Genomic DNA, 17971 nt, shown 5'->3' with positions numbered 1-17971 from the left:
CTAGCCAAGATTTAATGTCTTGACTGTGTGGATCAGACTGAATACTCAGAACAGTTACATCGTATTTTCACTTAAAGACATGGGCTGGAGTAACTTAACATGTAGGGTCCATGCCACAAAAAAGCCATTATTCTCAACTCTTGACAAAAAAGAAAGGAAAAAAACCCCAACCCTTAATAGATGCAAGAGTCCTTTGGCACAGATCCAGTGGCAGACTAAGGCCATAATTTGTAATTCTGAGGCAATTATAAAATGACATAACAGCACAGATCTCCTTCTGACATAACAGCTTTTTTTCATCTCCCTTCCAACAGTACATGGTTTAAAACAACCACCAAGAAGGAAATAACCCAAAAGACCTATTTGACTGCTGTGCAAATGCCGGAATAAGAATAAACACCAAGAGGGGCGGCAGCCGATGTTTCAGACCCTGATGCCACATCCTGGTCGGTGTCAATGGGAGCCGGCACCGAGTCGCAGCCGGTGCCCCCGTCCCGGGCGACAGGCGTTAAATAGAGGTGAGCGGCTCCAGCGAGCGGCACCGACTAACTTCCCAGGGACTCTTGCTCAAGGCGAGCTCCCCGGGGGAGCCGGGCCCCTCTGCAAGGCTCGGGATGTGGGCAGGGAGCCCCTCGAGAGACGGGGGCGATGGGGGGGAAGAGAGGAACGAGCAGGTGCAAAGCGGCCGGAGCAGGGACGGGAACCCGAGGGATGCGTCCCTCGGTGCCGCGCATCGCCGCCCGCCCTGGGACACCTCCGAACCCCCGCGTCCTTCCCCCGCTCCTCCAGCTGCCCCCTACCCCCTCCGCGACCTGCCGGGACTCACCTCTCCGGGCGGCCGCCTCAGGACCCTCGGGTGGCGGCTGGGGCCGCCGCGCTCAGCGGCCGCGGCAGCCGGGAGGCGCCGAGCCCGCGGCGGGGAAGGGGGGGGGGGGGGCGGGACGGGGCGGGGGGGGGGGGCGGGCGGGGCGGTCCCGCCCCGCCCGCCCCCCCCCCCCCGCCCCGTCCCGCCCCGCCCGCTGGGCGCGGAGCATCCCAGCCGAGAGGGCGCCGGTTTCTCCACCGAAGAAACGTTGCGGGATTTTTTTCTTTCTTTTTCCCTCCCCGCGCCCCCCCCCCCCCCCCCCCCCCGCCCCCCGCCTTTTATCTTTTTCACCTTTTTTGTTTTGTGTTGTTTTCCCGCAGCACCCACCCCGTCCCCGCCCAGAGCAGCCCTGGCACAGCCCGGGTGGCCGGGCCATGATGCCTGCATCACCCCACAGGGTCCCCAGCACCCGCCGTGGGGCTGGGGCAGCTCCCGGGGTAGCAGTGCATCAGACCTCCACCCGCGGAGCCGTGCTTACGGCCTGGAGAAACATTTCTTTGCCCTTAGCAAGCCACAGGCACCAGCCCTTGCAGGCGTTACACGCTGCCTTCCCAGCCCGGGATCCACCTTTAATCCATCCCTGTAAACATGTTACCTTGTGCATTGGGAAGCTGATGTCCTGCACTGGCGGTGAAATGTGCGTGAGGCATTTGCAAGCTAAAAAAGCCGAGCCCTGGAAGGTCTGGTTAGCTTCAAGCACCAAAGCCCACCTGTCACAGGCTAGCTCCATGGACACTTAGCTGCGAAGCTGGGTCGGGACATGTCCAACAGCAGTGCATCCTTCCAGAAAGATAACCCAGGAGGGCCTGACCCAGGAGCCTGCCCTGGCAGTGACAGCCCTGCCAGGAACACGCTCTTACATGGGGCAGGTTGTTTTCTCCGAAAAGTTGAACAGGCACCTCCTGCCCCCTTCCTCCGCAGCTGACCTCAACACATGGCTCAGCTGAGAAGAAAGAGATCAACTTTCTCAGCATGAGGAAAATCTGCAGAAGGGAAGACTGGGGTCCACCAAGGATGGAGAGGGACCAGAGGAGACCCTTTCAAAGCTCGCTGTGCCTGCCGGCACATGGCTGCACGCCCAAAGGGCTCGTCCTCACCATGGTTTTCACTGGGAAAACATTTTTGAAGCGTTGCTGGTTGCCTGCTTCCCCACCTCTCCCCTCCCCGTCATTTATTCAGCCTCTAGAAACAGGTGAATAATTTGCAAATCTGTTTTGGTTTAATGACACTCTCGGAAGAGTATGTTTGTGAATCATTTACTTCAGCAATTGCTTGGGCCCACCAACTGCTCACCATGTCTTAATTGACTTTTACCCTAGGCTATCAAAGCGCTTTACACATATTCATAAATTGAGTCCTATTCAATACGTGCTCTAGTTAATAGCAGGAAAACAAGGGCAGTGAAGTTATGCGGTGAATCCAAGGTCAGGGGAGAAGTCTGCGGGAGAGCCCAGAACCGAGTACAGGTTTCCCGGTGCCCCAGTTTCGTGGGGAGCTGGGAGTAATCATCATTGACCTGCTTTTCTACGGACATCTCCTTTTGCCTTCCAGCAGTGAGGCTCTGAGCCTGCAGCCACTGACACATGAAGCATCCACCAAGGGCAATGCCACCGGCGGCAGGGGGACCTCCAGCAGGACCCTGCGCAGGCACCTTACACCCCATCCCTGCAGGGTACCTGCGGAGTTCTCTGCGGCTTTGCTGATTGGGAACCCCCCATATTTTCCCATGGTAAAGCCTTGTAGCTGACACAGTCAATCAGTAGAAAGCTTAGGTTTTGTCACAGAGCAGTTTCTTGTGGGTGTGACGATAGCACAGCTTTTCATCACGGAAGCCGTGCTGGCACAAGTTACAGTTTATTATTTAAATATCTTGACTCTGACAGGCAAATTGGGAGTTGTGGGTTTTTTAAATACCTGTCTCTACTGTTTTGTATGAAAAAGAATTCCAGGATGATTTTCTCATCTGCTTTGCTGCAACTCGGAGCTGTTTGCTCTCCTTGGTTGCAGGAGACAGTCCTGTTTACATCCCTCCTTCCCAAGCCAAAAAGCTTTTGCTCCCTGTTGGGTAGTTACGAGGCACCGCACAGAGCGGGTTCTCGCTGCCGGAGCTCTCTGCTCTCCGTTGGGAAAGTTGCTGCAGCACTGGCGTTAGGGGATGGGAAGAGGAGGGGCACAGGCTGGAGCTGCCACTCCAGTGAAGGAAATCTGGATCATTTACTGAAAAATGTCAAGGTGAAAGGAAGGGACGTCTTTCTGTTTTCTGGAGGTCACAGCCTGCAGAGAGTACGATAAAAGCACAGAGGACAGCACACCTCAGAGCTGCCTCTCTGCACCTGGGGGTATTTTTTGTTACACCTCTTCTGAGAATACTTCATGGGCTGCAAAGGGAGGCGCAGCCCTTGGAAGGAGGCACTTCTGCAGATTTGTTTGGAGTCCTGCAGTCACTGAAGATTTCCCTCGAGTCAAGTCAAGTCAAAGGGCCTCGAGCTGAGAAACAGAGCTTTCCTCCTAAAAAAAGGAAACAGCAGCCCATGCTTCCAGATCTCCTGTTACAGAGAAAAGCCTGAAAACCTGAGCTGAACGTAGCTCCACGGTCAGACACCAGAAAGCAAATTGCATGATTTTTGAGACAATCTGAGGGATCTCTCAGGCTGGATTCACAATTAACGACCGAGGACAGCTGGCAGCCCCAAGTGGTGTCCAAGTGGGATCGCCCAGAGGGCTGGTGTAACCCATGAAGCCATTAGTCTGTGGTTTGGGAAGTCTGAGTGCTGTGACAGGCTGTGCTCCTCAGCAGCCGTGCGGCTTTCAGGGACTCCCTTTGATCCTGCTGCATCTTGCCCTCTGCCTGTTAGAGAGCAAACCCTTTGGGCAGATGTTGCTTCTGGTTTTGCCTTAGCTCAGTGCCCAGATCAATGGGGTTGTGGTCTCAGGTGGCTACTGCAATGCAGACCATGACTGCCAGGAGAAGGGCAAGGATGAAGAAAAGCAGAGGAGGCAGGAAAGCAATTCTGCTTTTTGATGGTCAGAGTAAACGTGCACAACTGATAGAGCATTGCTCCCCTGCAAAGCCCACGGTCCTGCAGCCACCTGGGGAGATCTCCCTTTCCTGGCTCTTTCTGGAGAAGGGGACCGCAGTTGGACATTCTTCAGTTTAGAGCTTCAGCCTCGAAAAGGCTGGAAGAACTAAACATGGCTGCGAGACAAGCATACAAACAGGGTTTGCGGAAGAGAAAAGAGCACTAAAGCCTCTGCCCTGCCACTGAGGACTCCTGAGATGGGTGAAAATCAGTGTGATGGGGCAGGGTGACACAATGGGGCAAGAGAGGAGAGAGCCGTTATTGCCCCTCTGCTTTGCATGGCTTGCAGGGGGCAAGGAGAAGGGCAAAGAAACCCTGAATTGAATGCCAGCAGTGGCTGTGTGCAGCAAAGGCATGTATCTGGACAGGAGCATGGAGGGACTGCATGAACCCAGCAAGCGGTAAAGCTGTCCCCTGTATCACAGTGGTCGGGTTCAGACCAGCATCCTGTGGGACACAGTAGAGTGGGTCCACGTGCGTGGGTGAGCAGGGAACGCCAGGGCTCGGCTCCTCGGGAGATGAAAAGCAGCGCCTGCAAGTCTGAGTGAGTGGCCGTTATGGACAGAAATCATGGAAAACAGAAACACACAAACACAAGAGAGACAGGCCAGATGGGGGAAATACAGATGAATTAATGCACAGGGAAGGGAAAAGGAAAAACACACAGACATGCTGTACGCCCGCCAGTTCTTCAGCAGCAGCACTGCTGCGTGCCATTGCTGTGTGATGAGTGAATGGGAAGTCCTGCTCTGCTCGGTGCAAGTTATTGCTGCTTTATGCCTTTATAATTCTCTCTGGCCTCAAAACCTCCCTGATCGGGAGTCCTCTGTTTATGTTTTATGTCCCATCATCAGCGTTGCTGCTCGAGGCCAGCGCTTTCCTGCCATTCCTACCGAGCTTGTTGCAGGCTTGGAGCCTCATTTCTGGAGGTGATCCTGCGTTAGTGGTTTTTACATTGAAATCAAGCAGATTTCTTCACAATTTGGGGTGGTTTGAAGTGACTAGGTGCATTAATTATCCCCTGAAAGACTGTAACAGTTTTTGTCTTAGATGCAGTTGCCGGGAATGCATTTTGGAACATACACTGAAATCACCACATACCTGAAGTTTACCATAACTAACTAGCCACAGATGTGCTATTAAACCCACGCTTATTTTTTCCTCTTGTCCATCCTATATGGCATGTTACAGCCATGATACATTAAACTTTCTTAGAACAGATGCTAGTCATAAACAAAACAGCTATTACCCTTTTGCAAGAAAACATGTCACATTACCCATCCCGCCAGTAATCACCTGTTTATAGAATTGGCACCTCTTTTTAGTTTGAAATAGAGGAGCTTCAGATATTTTATAGCTACATCAAGGGAAACACTAAGCACTGCCATAGAGAGGGGATGTTTTCATTTGCCAGTTCTTTGGTGCTTCTTTAGCTGTATTTTGACCTGGTATTTGGGGATGCAGTTCTTGAACTACTTTATCACTTCCTAAGCATCCCAAAGAACCAGATGGGATGGGTGTGGGTCTGTATTGAATAGAGGAAAACAGTTCATGATGCTGCGTGGTGACCATTCTGCACGGACGATTTTATGCACAGCAGTCAGTGTCTGGGCAAGGTGTTGGGCCACAGGCTGCTGGGGAGGAGTAATAGTTCACTGCACTAGTGGAGCATATTTTTCCCTAACGTGAGGACTCAGCTATCATCTCTGTTAGATGTACCTCAGAGTCTTAAAGTATGACACACAAATGTGTGCTGGAGGGAGGAAAAATGGGGAAAAAAGCTAAAAAATAAAAGAATAGTTAACACGGAGGAAGTGTCCACACACACTGTGTGTATGAAGACACCTGAACATTGTGAAGACTGCCGAAAAGGCTGAGGTGTGGCACACGAATTACCCTTCGGATTTTAGCTGTTTTACATTTGGGAAAATTAGGTAGTGCTCCCAAAACTTTTGAAGTTTGCTTTGCACTTTTTGAAGTGTTAAGTATTGTTAAAATAATCCTTACAGCTTTTCATTCAAGGACTTGGCTCAGGGTACTCAGCAAACTTTAATGAGTTTCTCATCATAACACCCAGGAGAGATGGGAAGTTATCACAGTAATTACCCCTCGCTCAGCTGAGGAACAGAACAGTTAGGCCTCATTTTTCAGGAGAGTTTCCTGACCAAAATATTTGTACAGTCGTTCAGCTGAAAAGCTCTCGAGAAGGGCTAGGAGCTCCAGCCGGCCACCCAGCAAGGTGTCGGGACTGGGGATCGAGAGGGTTGTCCCTAAAGGTAGGGGAAGATGAAAGGGGAATAGTTACGCAGTAGCAAAGCATATTGGTGCTGGATCTGTCCTATTTTTCCTAGTTTAAAATTTGGATGCTTACTACTCTAGAGAAGGCTAATCCCTGCATTCGCTTAATAAAGTAATATAGATTTGATGCATTACGTACAAGGGTACACAAACGGTACAATACAGATGTTATTGCTGCTCCATCAATCTCCACGAAGGTACATACGGAGGTTAAGCTGTGATGGCCACATAGATATTTCTGCTAGTGGTGTGAGCTTCACTCATTAAGGAGTGAAGTCTCGCAGACACTGGGAAATGAGGTCATGGCTGAAACGGGTGCAGCCGGGAAGTGGTCTTTTTCCAACCACAGGCAAGGTTTTAGCTTGATTTCTCTAGTCAAAAAGAAGGGGTTAGCAAGAGTTGTGGATCCTGTTAACATCACTGTGTGGACTAGTGCTGATGGAAAACACACTTCAAATAAGGTAAAAGAAAAGCAGACGCTGGTTGGATCTTGTGTTACCACAAGATGTTGATGATCTCCAGGGAAAATGCCCACTTCACCGTTACTTGTGAGTGGTCAGCAGTTACCAGCCAACACTCAGCAGCCCGTCGGGTCGTGCTCGATATCCAGTGTAGGTCTAGTCAAACAGTAGGATGCACCCTGTCCTCTCACAGAATTTCAAGCTACACCTCAGCACCATCCAACTGTGACTCCAGATTTACTGTGGCAAGAGCGGATACTGACCTATTGGAGTTACAGCACAGGATGAGAGCGAACTCAGGTTGCCCACAGGCATTAGCTAAAAATTCTTTGCCTTTTTCATGAAACTAATTGCAAATCTACTTTGAAAAAAAGCAACTTCATCTTCAAAACAGCTGCAAACATATTCTTAGCAATATAGATAATTTAACTCGCAAACACATAGTGTGTGCTGAGTGCTCTTTATCTGGGAGAATAGAGTCTGAAATAGTGGGACACTTGGGGGATGAGGTGCACAAGGGGCAGGGTGATAAAGGTATGTGAAGTAATGTAGAAACAGGAGAGGTGGTTTGGGAATGTCTCCTCCCTTTGCTGAACATATATGTATAAACAATTAGCTGGAAGATGGCAAATACAGTACTGATAGAAGGATTCTTATTTATTTCCACTGATATAGTTATGCTGTAAAAATCACTGCTGTAAGATACAACTGAATCCCTGAGGTTTATAAGGAACAAAGAAAAATATATACTGACGGGAAATGAACCTATAGTTACAGCAGTAAATATCAATAAATAGAGTCTGGAGGGGTTGCACTCTTCAAAGCTTTGGCCAGGCTGTAATTGTTGGCAAAATTAAGGAAACCTGCCCCGGAGCAGGTTACCCCTTCCCCCAGCCCCGGTTACTGCCACACAGAGAGGCATGAAGGTGCTGAGGGACATGTGTGCAGCCAGGCAGGAGCATGCAGCAGGACAGGGCATTGGACCGGCAGCTCTAGGCTGTGGGCCAGCTATTGGCATGACAGTCCTCCTGCTTGCCTTTAAAAGGTAGGAGATAAACGCAGCTTCAAAATTGAGAGACCATCCTTCTCACAGCACTTGCCGTGGTTTGAGCAGCGTGGCTTTGGGTACGGCTCGTGCTGGAGCCTCTGCAGCAAGCCCTTCCTTGAGGCGCGCAAGTTCGCACTGGGGAGGGAGGAGGATTGCTGCAATGGTGAGTGTTAATACAAAACCACAGCACACAACAAAAAGGCTCTTTTTATAAATGCTCTGTGGCATAGTTCCTATTAGTTCCATAAGGACTTAAGTAATAGCTATTTAAGTTTAAATCACCACTTTCAGCTTTTAGCTGGGGTAACATTAGTTTTTAAATCTTATGTTTCAAAGGGCTGCACTGTCCTTTCTGAAATACTGCCTCCCTCTTGTAGATCTACATGAGCTGGGTTTTGAGAGATCAAGAGGAGAAATCTATCTATAGTAGGTTGTTTGGGTTTTTTCGTAAAAGAATTGAGCACAGTAGCAAGGGCAGAGCATGAAGAAAGGCTTGTCTGTAACAGGAGTATTCAAAAAGTTCAACAAGATTTTGCAAGACCCCTTCCTGCCAGTGCGTTCCCACAAAAAGCCTCACCCAAAAAGCTGAAATTACAGTCCTTCTCCGTTAAAGAAAAAAATGTGAGAATGGCTTGTAATTTTTGAACCAGAAAAGCTATGTTTATCTTCCAAAGAACAGCCCCTTGAAGAGGTGACTGTCATCCAGGGTTAAAGAGCCGGCAGAAAGCCCGCAGAGGGACGGGCCCTCAGCGGCTCAACACCCAGCACCAAGCATCTGTCTCCTCGGGAGGGGGGATGCTCCTGTTATCTAGCTGATATATACCAGAGTGTCGCAGCTTTCTGTATCCAAACACATCTTGACACTGGAGATTACACAGATCCCAGAGCTCTGGAGTGAGGCCAGGGACGTGCACCCGCCCCGGTGCAGCTCACCCCCACGGGAGCAGGCAGAGGCAGCATGGAGAATCGTTATCAGAGAGCAATGACATGTCACGGCCGTCTCAAACGGGCCAGGGGGTCAAAGGATTATGGCTCAAATCCATTCTTCATAGAAAAATCTTTTCCAAATGCCTGACTTAAAGCTATGAAATCACACAGGGAGTGTGCTGTTATCTGTGGGGGTGGTACAGACCCACCTCTGCTTCAAGTGGGAATCCAAAAAAAGAAAAATATAGCTGCACAGAGCATCCCCGTTGCACAGAGTCATGCTTGCCAAGCTGCTTTCCTTCCCCCTCACACCCGCTGGTGGACAGGTTTAGAGGAGCGAGTGAGGATGTCTTTAGGCCCACAGTAATAAACTTGTCTTGAGCATATATATTTTAGTCTTGAATTTAACTCTTACTTGCTCTCATATTATTTTACAGCAGGGTATGCACTTCTGCAGATACTGCTGTCATCCCCATTTCTTACCTGCTCTCCACTGGAATTGCTTTTGGAGGGACTGGAGAGGAGACACATTTTTGGAAAAGTACTTTTGCCAAGAACTTATCTGAGCAGCATTACAGAAACATGGTTTTGCTCGATAACCTTTAAGTTACAGCAACTGTGCAAAGGATTGCAGCACCAACAACAGAATGTCAGCCTGCACCATAAAGGTTGGCAGGTCTGTAGGGATTGTGTTTGGGTTTGAAAGTCATTGAAATCTATTAATTATCTTGTAGAAGTTGATACTGACATTAACAAAGAAATCTTGCTTGGAAGGTAGAGAAATCCAAGCTCTCATACCAAAATGCTTTTCTTGTCAAGCTGAATTCTTCCATTTCCCTCCTTCTACCCAGGACCAGAGGGAAAATGGAACCCCCTGATTCACTAGAGGGCTTTCAGACTCATCAGTGGAAATTACACTTCTACTTACACCATGTTTTCTGTGCTTTGGATCAGAAACAGCCACCACGGAAGCCTTAATTTGTCACATCCTTTCTTTTGCTGGCTCAAGCTTCCCCCCTGATATTTGGGCGTATTGCAGTGCTGTGATACAGAAGCGTCACGCAGGCTCTCATTAGGAGGCAGGCAGTTTAAAGACCGGGGTGCTGCAGGGCATTTATATCACTCACACTCTTTAATCATGTCGTCACCCTACCCAAACCCAGTCATCCCCACAGGCAAGTCCCTACACTGGGGGCTCCCACATCCCCCTGCCCAGATTGGGGGGGACCTCTCAAGACCTCCCTTCACCTCACAAAGACCTGAACCTAGAAGGAGATCCTTTGTTCAAGCTGTTTTGGAGTGCCTTGTCCGTCCTCAGGAAGGCTCTGGGAGAAAAGCAGCCAGCTAGCCTCCGAATAAACTGCTGTTTGAAAGGAGATTAAACCCTCCCCTGCATGTGCAACTTACAGTCAGGCAGACAACATCAGAGAAGCCAAGCTGCATCCACTCCAAGGATAAAGTTAAAATAGAAATGAGTCTTCTTACTTCAGCTCTGCCTTTTGTTGTGGCCTGCAGGCAGCTTGCACCTACAACCATGTATCCTCCAAAGTCAGAGTACGCTTGCCCAAAGTGAAAAACAGCACATGCAGCCTTACATTTAATTCCCATCATTTCTAGAAGAGCCTCTGTTCTTCTTCTATTGAACATGAACTTAGTAGTCATGAGCAGCACCACAAACCATGTAAGTACTTGACACATCTCAGAAGGGAAGCTGAAGAGCGAGTTGCGAAGCTCAGAGCATAGCTCAGGTCCTTACAAGTGGCCACTCCATTTTCAAGGAAAGAAGCAAACAATCACTACAGAAATAACAATACTACTGTAAGATGCTGTCCTCCCCTACCTACCAGGAGCCACCTTCCTCCCTAACAGGGTCAGAGGCATGGATGGTGGGAGCTACAAATCCATTTCAACACCATCAGTGGTACTAGCCTGGCTAGTTTTCTGGAGTGCACTAGGCTGATGGTTTTGCAGTGAAGCCAGTGAGGAAAGCTTTGCTGAGGGGTGTTTCCTTGTAGAAGTGATGAAGGAAACAGCTTGGGGCAATGACACCATAACCCAGTACAGCTGTTTCCGCAGTGATCATTTGTTCACATCCTAGGATGCATTAAAAGAGCAGCTTGGAGCATTTCTGTTGCTGCTTATCCTCTGACTGGGCTGTTGTTAATGCAACATTCACTCAATGAAGTGTTTGGGATGAGGTCCAAAAAAGCACTTAGGTGCCTAAATCCAAGACAGCAATTCACAGCTGCCTAAGGACTTAGGTACACCCCTTCCCAGAACCTCTTTAAAAACTTGGGCTTCTGCAATGGGGGTCACTTTAGGTGCTGCCATCTTAGCTGGCCTTGGCCACCAGAGCCTGCCTCCTGCCTCTCTGCCATCCAACCCTGCAGACAAGGTGGCCGTGCTCGGGGTCGCTCAGATGCTCTGTGACTGTGTCCTGGGCTCTGAATTCAGCAGCTGGAGCTGCTCTTGCTCAAACCATGGCTGGTGCTGCTCTTCCCCATCAGTAAAGCCACCATGGGGGGGATAGTGCTGGCTGGCTCTTTGCAGCTGGAGAGTCATGACAAGCATGGCACAAGGGTGACAAGGGAAGAGGCTGCCACTAGCCTGGCTTGGGTACATTTTCTCCCATGTAGCACTCCCCTTTTCCCACTCCCTAAGAGGGGTCAAGGATAGAAGTGGTGAACATACCCATTGCAGAAAACAGATATTCCCTCTTCTATTGCCCTTGCTACTGATGGCCTGATAGGGAACGGTAGAGCCAGGTGGACTTCGCAGTCTGGCAGCTGCTGCGTGTGTGGAAACTGGATGGGTCATGGGACGCCAGGCTCAAAGCCACTCATACTGCCACCCATCAAAAAAGCTGTACAAGAGCAGCTTAAAGTCATTCCTAACATGGTATAAAATTCCTCCATTAACCAACTCTTCTACTACATCGCAGAGTATGTCTGTCCATGTGACTTTTTCCTCAAGATAGAGCTCAAAATAGTTACAGAAAGCTGATTGTCAAACTTCTGTGACTTACAGGGAGCGAGAGAGAGCATAGGTGTTCTTCTACTACAGCTTATTCACCCTGCTCCTGAAAAAGCCGATTACCTCCCAGGAAGCTCTCTGGGTAGACGACGAGCTGAGGTACGTGTGCTGGGAATGCCTTAGTTGGGACGGCAGCACCCCTTCCCGCAGCCTGAGTATCTGTTTCGATGATCTGACAGACATCTTTCAACCACGTTCACGTGTCTTGCCATGAGATCGTTAAGCTTTGCCAGGTTTCTCCTCTCATCTGATAAAGCAGTTAGGGGTCCATGTAACAGACACTTGCACTTTTCAAATATATGTCTCAGGTAGGGCTCTACACGCGCAGGCTGTTTTTCTCATTAAGCCCTTCAGTTACTGCAGTTTACCTAAAGCCATGCTGGACTGTAAAAGGCTTAATTGATGTAACACATTCACTCCTGATGATGTCAGGGAGCCACTATACCAATCTAACAGATGAGCTGATCTGATAGCCAATAAATTTGGGATGACAAGCAAGGTTTATCATGTTAAACCAGATGCCGTCAGCACCCTTCAGTCCTGCAAAAATGCTCTAATTCTTCATAAAGCTATTACTGAGACATGTGAGGAAAACATGAGATCTGAGCTCCTTCCTGCTCCAGCCTTCTGCTGCTGGCTCCTCTTCCTACAATCAGGAGGAGAGCTTGATGTGGAGGCATGTTTCCGAAATTATTTCAAAGGTCAGATTTGGTCTCTTCTCTGCCTACATGTGTCCTCAGCAGGAAAACTGTAGAGCAGCAGAAGAGGGAAGATGAGGGCTACTGTGGGACAGAAAATGAATCATCTGCAGATCTGTCCATGCATGTGTATCTGGCTGGGCCCTGTACTCCAGCCATGCTGCGATCCGTATTTCAAAGGGACCATCATTCCTTCTCAAATTACTGGTGCTGGCAGAGCAGCAGAGCTGGCAAGTGAGCTTTCGGGAATGTCTTTATCCTTCATAATCCATATGAAATAGGTCCAAGTAGTAATATTCTTGGAGAGCCAGATACACAGATTTTGCAAATGTTGGGAGCAGCAAAGCACACTATTAATAAAACAGTCACAGTGCTCTTGGTTTTGTTCTGATTGTGATAATTATAAGCAGAAGTTTTGTCTAGGTCAAAGTCTCTGTTGCTTCACGTTTAGAGCTGTCAGAGGCAGCTGAGTAAGAGGGCTTCATTCAATGGACAGCAGTGTCCGATCCAGCAAGTGCCATCAGTCTACTCTGGTAAGTTCAGTGGAAGAGTGAAGAAGGGAGCTTGTCTGAGGACCCACACTCCCATCCACTGTTAACACTATTGCAGCTCAGAGTAGCTTACCAAAGGTGTCTTGGCTTAGAGAAAAAAATGGATTTTTCTGGATGTGTACAAGCATATCCATGATCATATACAATGGTAAAAGCTAGCATTGCATCAAATGTCATATTTATTATTCTATTAATGCTGGCTCATTTTAATGGGGTATACCTTCAACAGGGAGAAATAAAGGACATATTCTCAAAATACCGGGAACCAGATACAAAAAAGAAGCTGCTCATAAGTGTCTTTTTTGTCCTCAGCCAAATGTTATGAAACAAAGTTGGTGCCTTCCGGCAGTATGAGCCTGCTTAGGAAGGGAGAGTTTGTTCTGGCAGTAAATACATTTTCCCTACAGGTTTGCAACAGGTAAGTCTCAATAGCTACCATTAAGAATCAAAGTCTTCGTTCTCCAGAGGCCAAAGCACCCACCATTTCACCTCATTTGCAATTTAACAGGTTTATCATTTACACTATGGTATCTCTTTTAAAGGAAATCCCGGTGGAATTAACCAATATTAGACTTCAGGTGCAGCAGGAAAATGTGCAGTGAAGCACATTTATGCTAGAGACAGACTTTTGTGCCTAGGTAAGCTGCAGTGGATATTGCTGAAAAGGTCAGCTTTTCTGCAAAGTTCTGTTAGATCCCCTCAGCAGGAAACAATTATCTGTAATACCAATTTCCCACAGAATTTTGTAAATCCTTCCCTACAGGGATTTCACCTTTCATTGTTTCCCTGGCACAGGACAGAAAATCTAACTGCAGTGGTACAAAATCAGATCTGAGTCATGTTTTTTTCAGCCTCTGGCAACTGAAGGGAATAATCTCATCTTTGACTTGAAGGAGATGGGCTAACAGGGTAAGGGCTGGTGACCTGAGTCCCAGGATGACCTCCGGAGGTCCCTTCCCACCGCACCCATTTTGTGGTGCGATGCCCAAAAGGAGAACGGTAGAGGATGCGGTGGTGGGGTCCCTGCTTTGGGGGCACTCATGCCTTGGCAGCAGAAGGGGTCCAAATCCAGGCATGCCGGGGCCCCGAAACATCCATGGGAAGGAGCACTGCTGTAACCGGTGCCAGCTGGGAGGAGCCCCTCACAACACCTGCCATCCCCCCGTGCGTCCTCTGAAGGTCATGGCATCCCCATGGCAGAGCCTCTGGCTGCCTTGAACCACCTTCTCTTTCTCTTTCAGCTGCAGCGGTGCGGGGTTACGAGGAGGATTACAGCCCTGGCAACCAGGAGTCACATTTTCAGTGAGTTTTTTGCATTTTTCACCTTTGTCCCTGTCCCTTCTTCCAAAGTGAGGTATCTCACTGCACAGCTTCCTGACAGCGTGGGCAGAGCCCTGCCTGCGCAGGCAGTCCCAGAAAGAACCCACAGTGTGCGTGGGGGTCTGCCTTCTTCTGCCACGTTGGAAAGAAACTCCGGGCTCGGCATGGAGGTGCTCAGACCCCGTACTGGACAGCACGTGCCCAGGGAAGGAGGATGTGTGGGATGCTCCAGGGAGGTGGGCTTACAGCCATAGCAGGGACTTCTCTCTACAAGCAGTTCAGCATATTCAGAGCTACCATATACCAAGGTTTTCTTGCAGAATCCACCTATTTCGACCTCTACAGACATTTCTGGGGCAGGAGGAAAACATGGACTTTGGCTATATGGTTAGGGATGCAGGTAGGATGACCTCAGGAACACAAGACAGTCCGTTTTGGTGTCCCCAGTACTGGCCAGCCCAGCAGCAGTGGGACCTGGCCTGCTGGGTGACAGATGCAAATAACCATTTAGATGTTTTAGCTGCATTTCCCACCAAGAGGAGGCTTGTGAGGTTGTGCTGCCTGTCCATCTGCCCATGGCAGCACGTGGCTCTGGCAGCCACTTTTCACCCAGTCCTGATGGGGTAGGTGTGTCAAAGCCATGAACCCCCAACAGGTTTGGGACATGCAATGAGCTGGGTCCGTCCTCAGCACCAGCTGCCCTTCACACAGGCAAGTGCTGTCCTCTGGGGAGGGCAGCGGGAGCCGTAAGGCAGTGGCCGAGTCAGCGTGAAGGGCCAGGCCCTGCAGGAAACCGACCTCACAGGCTCCTAGAAGCAACTCCATCACTGTTGGTCCCCATCCGTCCTGAGCTGTTTATTAACTCCAGCCCAGATGACCTGACATTCAGGTAAGCCGAATCTGATTTTCCAGCTGAGGGAGCCCTCAGATCTTTACTGTTTCCAACCAGATTTCATTGTGGAAAGCACATTGCCCTCCAAAGCCTGATCTTCAATGACAGCAGCAGAAAGCACCGAGCACACCCAGCTGCCAGCTAAAGGAAACTCAGACCTTTGCTAAGCCCTGGCTGCAAAATGGGGAGGAGAAGGAGTGCTGGAGCAGCAACATTTTCCCACAAGGGACTTAAAAACCAATGATAAAATCCCTTCTTTTGGGAGGAACGTTTTTAAGTCACAAAACTCTGAGTAGCTCTGCTCCCCACTGCAGATGCTTCAAGACATGCCCAAAGCATGTCCATGTGTACATGGAGCCGTGATTTACTCTTCTTTGAGATGTCTTCGTTGTTGGCCTTGAAGCTACAGGAGAGCTGCCTTGTTTCCTCCTCAGCAGAAGAGGATACAAAGTACGATGCCACCGTCCAAGAAATGTGAGTACAACTGTGGAGGCACACAGACCCGCAACACTGAAATTTAAAGCTATGGAGCAATTCTGCAGTGCTGTTAATATCATTTGATGTTCATCCCTGATCATCCATTTGTATTCATGGTCCTTTTACTTGCTAGAGTCCTCTAGCAATCTTTAATCCAAAAAGAATTCATTTCCCACTTGAGATCTCAGAGGAACAGGGTAAAAATGTAATTTGCATGATAATCAAGGTCTCCTTCAAGGAAAGCGTAGGATCTGGATAAATTAGCCACAACCCGGCAAGAGTGGGAATATCCATCAAAATTTTGTTCCCTTAATGCCGAAGTCCAGGTGACCACAAAATGTTTTTTTGTAGGAGCCAGGAGAGCAACAACCAAAGGGAAAAGATTTGTTCTGGTGAGCTCTGTATACCGGAAAGCCCTGCTGAAGTGGTTGCAGGGGAAAAATGAGAATAATCACAGGCTGCCCTCCCTGCCTGTGGGAGGCAGGAGACGAAGTGGGAGGCAGGAGACGAAGTGCAGCAATGAGGCAGTCGAGGGGGGTGGCGGGACAGGCTGCTGGGGAGGGAGGTTGCGAACAGGTTTGACAGGCACTGGGTGGGCCACATGGAGCTGAGCCTGCCTGTGAGAGGGGGAGAAGCTGGTGAGCCTCCCTGGGATGCAGCTCTCCAGGCAGAGATGCTCCTTCTTGCTCTTGCCCTCACCCTGCCAAAGGCTGGGAAGGGGGTTTGCGGCACCAGGTCTCAGCACCTTTATAGAGGATTTCTATTTTTCAGCCTCAGTGTCTAGTTCTTATTTCAAATTGGACATTTTTGATTCAGTTGTAGCGTAGCTGTGATGCCCCATGACATGCCACAACATTTACAGAAATCAACAGCAGCCCAAGTCCTTCGTTGACTAGGAGCAGTCCTGGTTATTTCCAAGTGCAATGGGACGAGCAGAGATCCTGGCCTTCCTCAGCAATACGTCCTTGAGGAGGATGTAATTACTGAGCTGGGTTTTGTAGTCTTTCTGCTGGGCGTGCTCTGACTGACAGCCTGGGCCAACCCGCACTTCTCTCCTTCATAATAGTGGAAGCTTATCTGCCTGCAGTGCCAATAAAAATAAATCATCTGGTCGCCTTATGCTCTGTGCAGATGAAAACAGAGTCATCAGTGGTCTGCGTACTTCTATGCTAACTTTACACCCACAGCATTCTTTTTTTTAAATCAAACTGCAGGATTTTGAAGAGGCTACTATGTACTGGAGAAGAACGGAGGGCTGAGGCTCAGTGTGTGTGAATGATGAAGTTACAATACATTCATTGTTCAGTTTAAATAATGGTTTTTCAAATTAGGTTTGCATGTATGAGTGTAATGTTCTCATTGACTAGAGCGATGCACAAGAGACCACCCACAATTTGGGAGAGCGCTGTGAGTTTGTCCCTCTGTGGGCAGGCATCACTTAGTTTTCCATCCCCATTCTGTCAATATATCTTCAGTCTGGCCTTAATCATTCCTTCTACATGAGCTGGAAGCATATCTGGATCACATAATTTTCTATGGTGGCCTCGTATGCAGTTAAAAGATGATTTCAAGTTGAGAGTCCTCAAAGCCTGGAGAGTTGAGACCTGTACCACTGATCCAAAATCCAACTTCAACATTTTCCACTCATTCAGTATGGGAGTAAATCAGGATTTATTCTTCTGAAGTCAGAGATTTACATCACTTTAAAGCAGGAATAAATGAACATGCCTCATCTGTCAAGGGGGAACCACGTAGCAGGTTAATTTTTTTTACCATGTATTGGGAGTCTCAGCTGCTTTTTGGTAGTTTTGTCACCGTCCCTATTACCAGTCCCCCTACTTTCATAAAAAAGTAAGTGTGTGAGCAGCCACATACGATGCAGTTTGTGGAGGAATCACTCCCACTCAGGTCGCATTGAGATAAAATTATATAACTCGAAGCCACCGAGGGCACAACCCCCGGTTGTATTTCCATCTGGAACATATGTCCTTCCCCCTTCCCCCAGCACTTGTAGGGGAGATGCTTGGACAGGTTGTTATTTATGTCGGTGCAAACTGGTGGTACCAGGCATGTCTCCGCGGTAGTGAAGGAAAGTATTAGCGCCGGCATCTTTGCGCAGCATATGTATGCGATGAGATAATAGACATCTGGCTCTGAGCGGCTACTGGGGCTCTGTAAATCCCTTGTTTCATAATTTTGTGCAGAGAAGCTACCTCCAGCACAGTATATGACTGTGTAGTCTGGAGTAATAAATTAAAGATTGTGTTGGTCCTTACAAAGCACTAAGCTGTGTAACACTGCTTTCAGGTCCCCAGCTTAGT

General features: G+C 48.8%; 1 protein-coding gene across 4 annotated transcripts in view; it reads right to left on the bottom strand.

Annotated features, from left to right (window-relative positions):
* Positions 1–17971, bottom strand: part of JCAD (junctional cadherin 5 associated) — a 66976-nt gene that overhangs the window by 32568 nt on the left and 16437 nt on the right. For 2 of the 4 annotated variants that reach the window (XM_076331781.1, XM_076331779.1), the window contains exon 1: positions 827–891. The exons of the other annotated variants lie outside the window; for them this stretch is intronic. The gene's annotated coding sequence lies outside the window, so the exon portion shown is untranslated. Of the gene's footprint in view, positions 1–826; positions 892–17971 lie in introns of those variants that run through there. 4 annotated transcript variants of the gene reach the window in all.

Source organism: Aptenodytes patagonicus, chromosome 2 (assembly GCF_965638725.1).
Source record: "Aptenodytes patagonicus chromosome 2, bAptPat1.pri.cur, whole genome shotgun sequence".
Classification (NCBI taxonomy): domain Eukaryota; kingdom Metazoa; phylum Chordata; class Aves; order Sphenisciformes; family Spheniscidae; genus Aptenodytes; species Aptenodytes patagonicus.
This window is presented reverse-complemented; position numbering and strand designations above follow the sequence as displayed.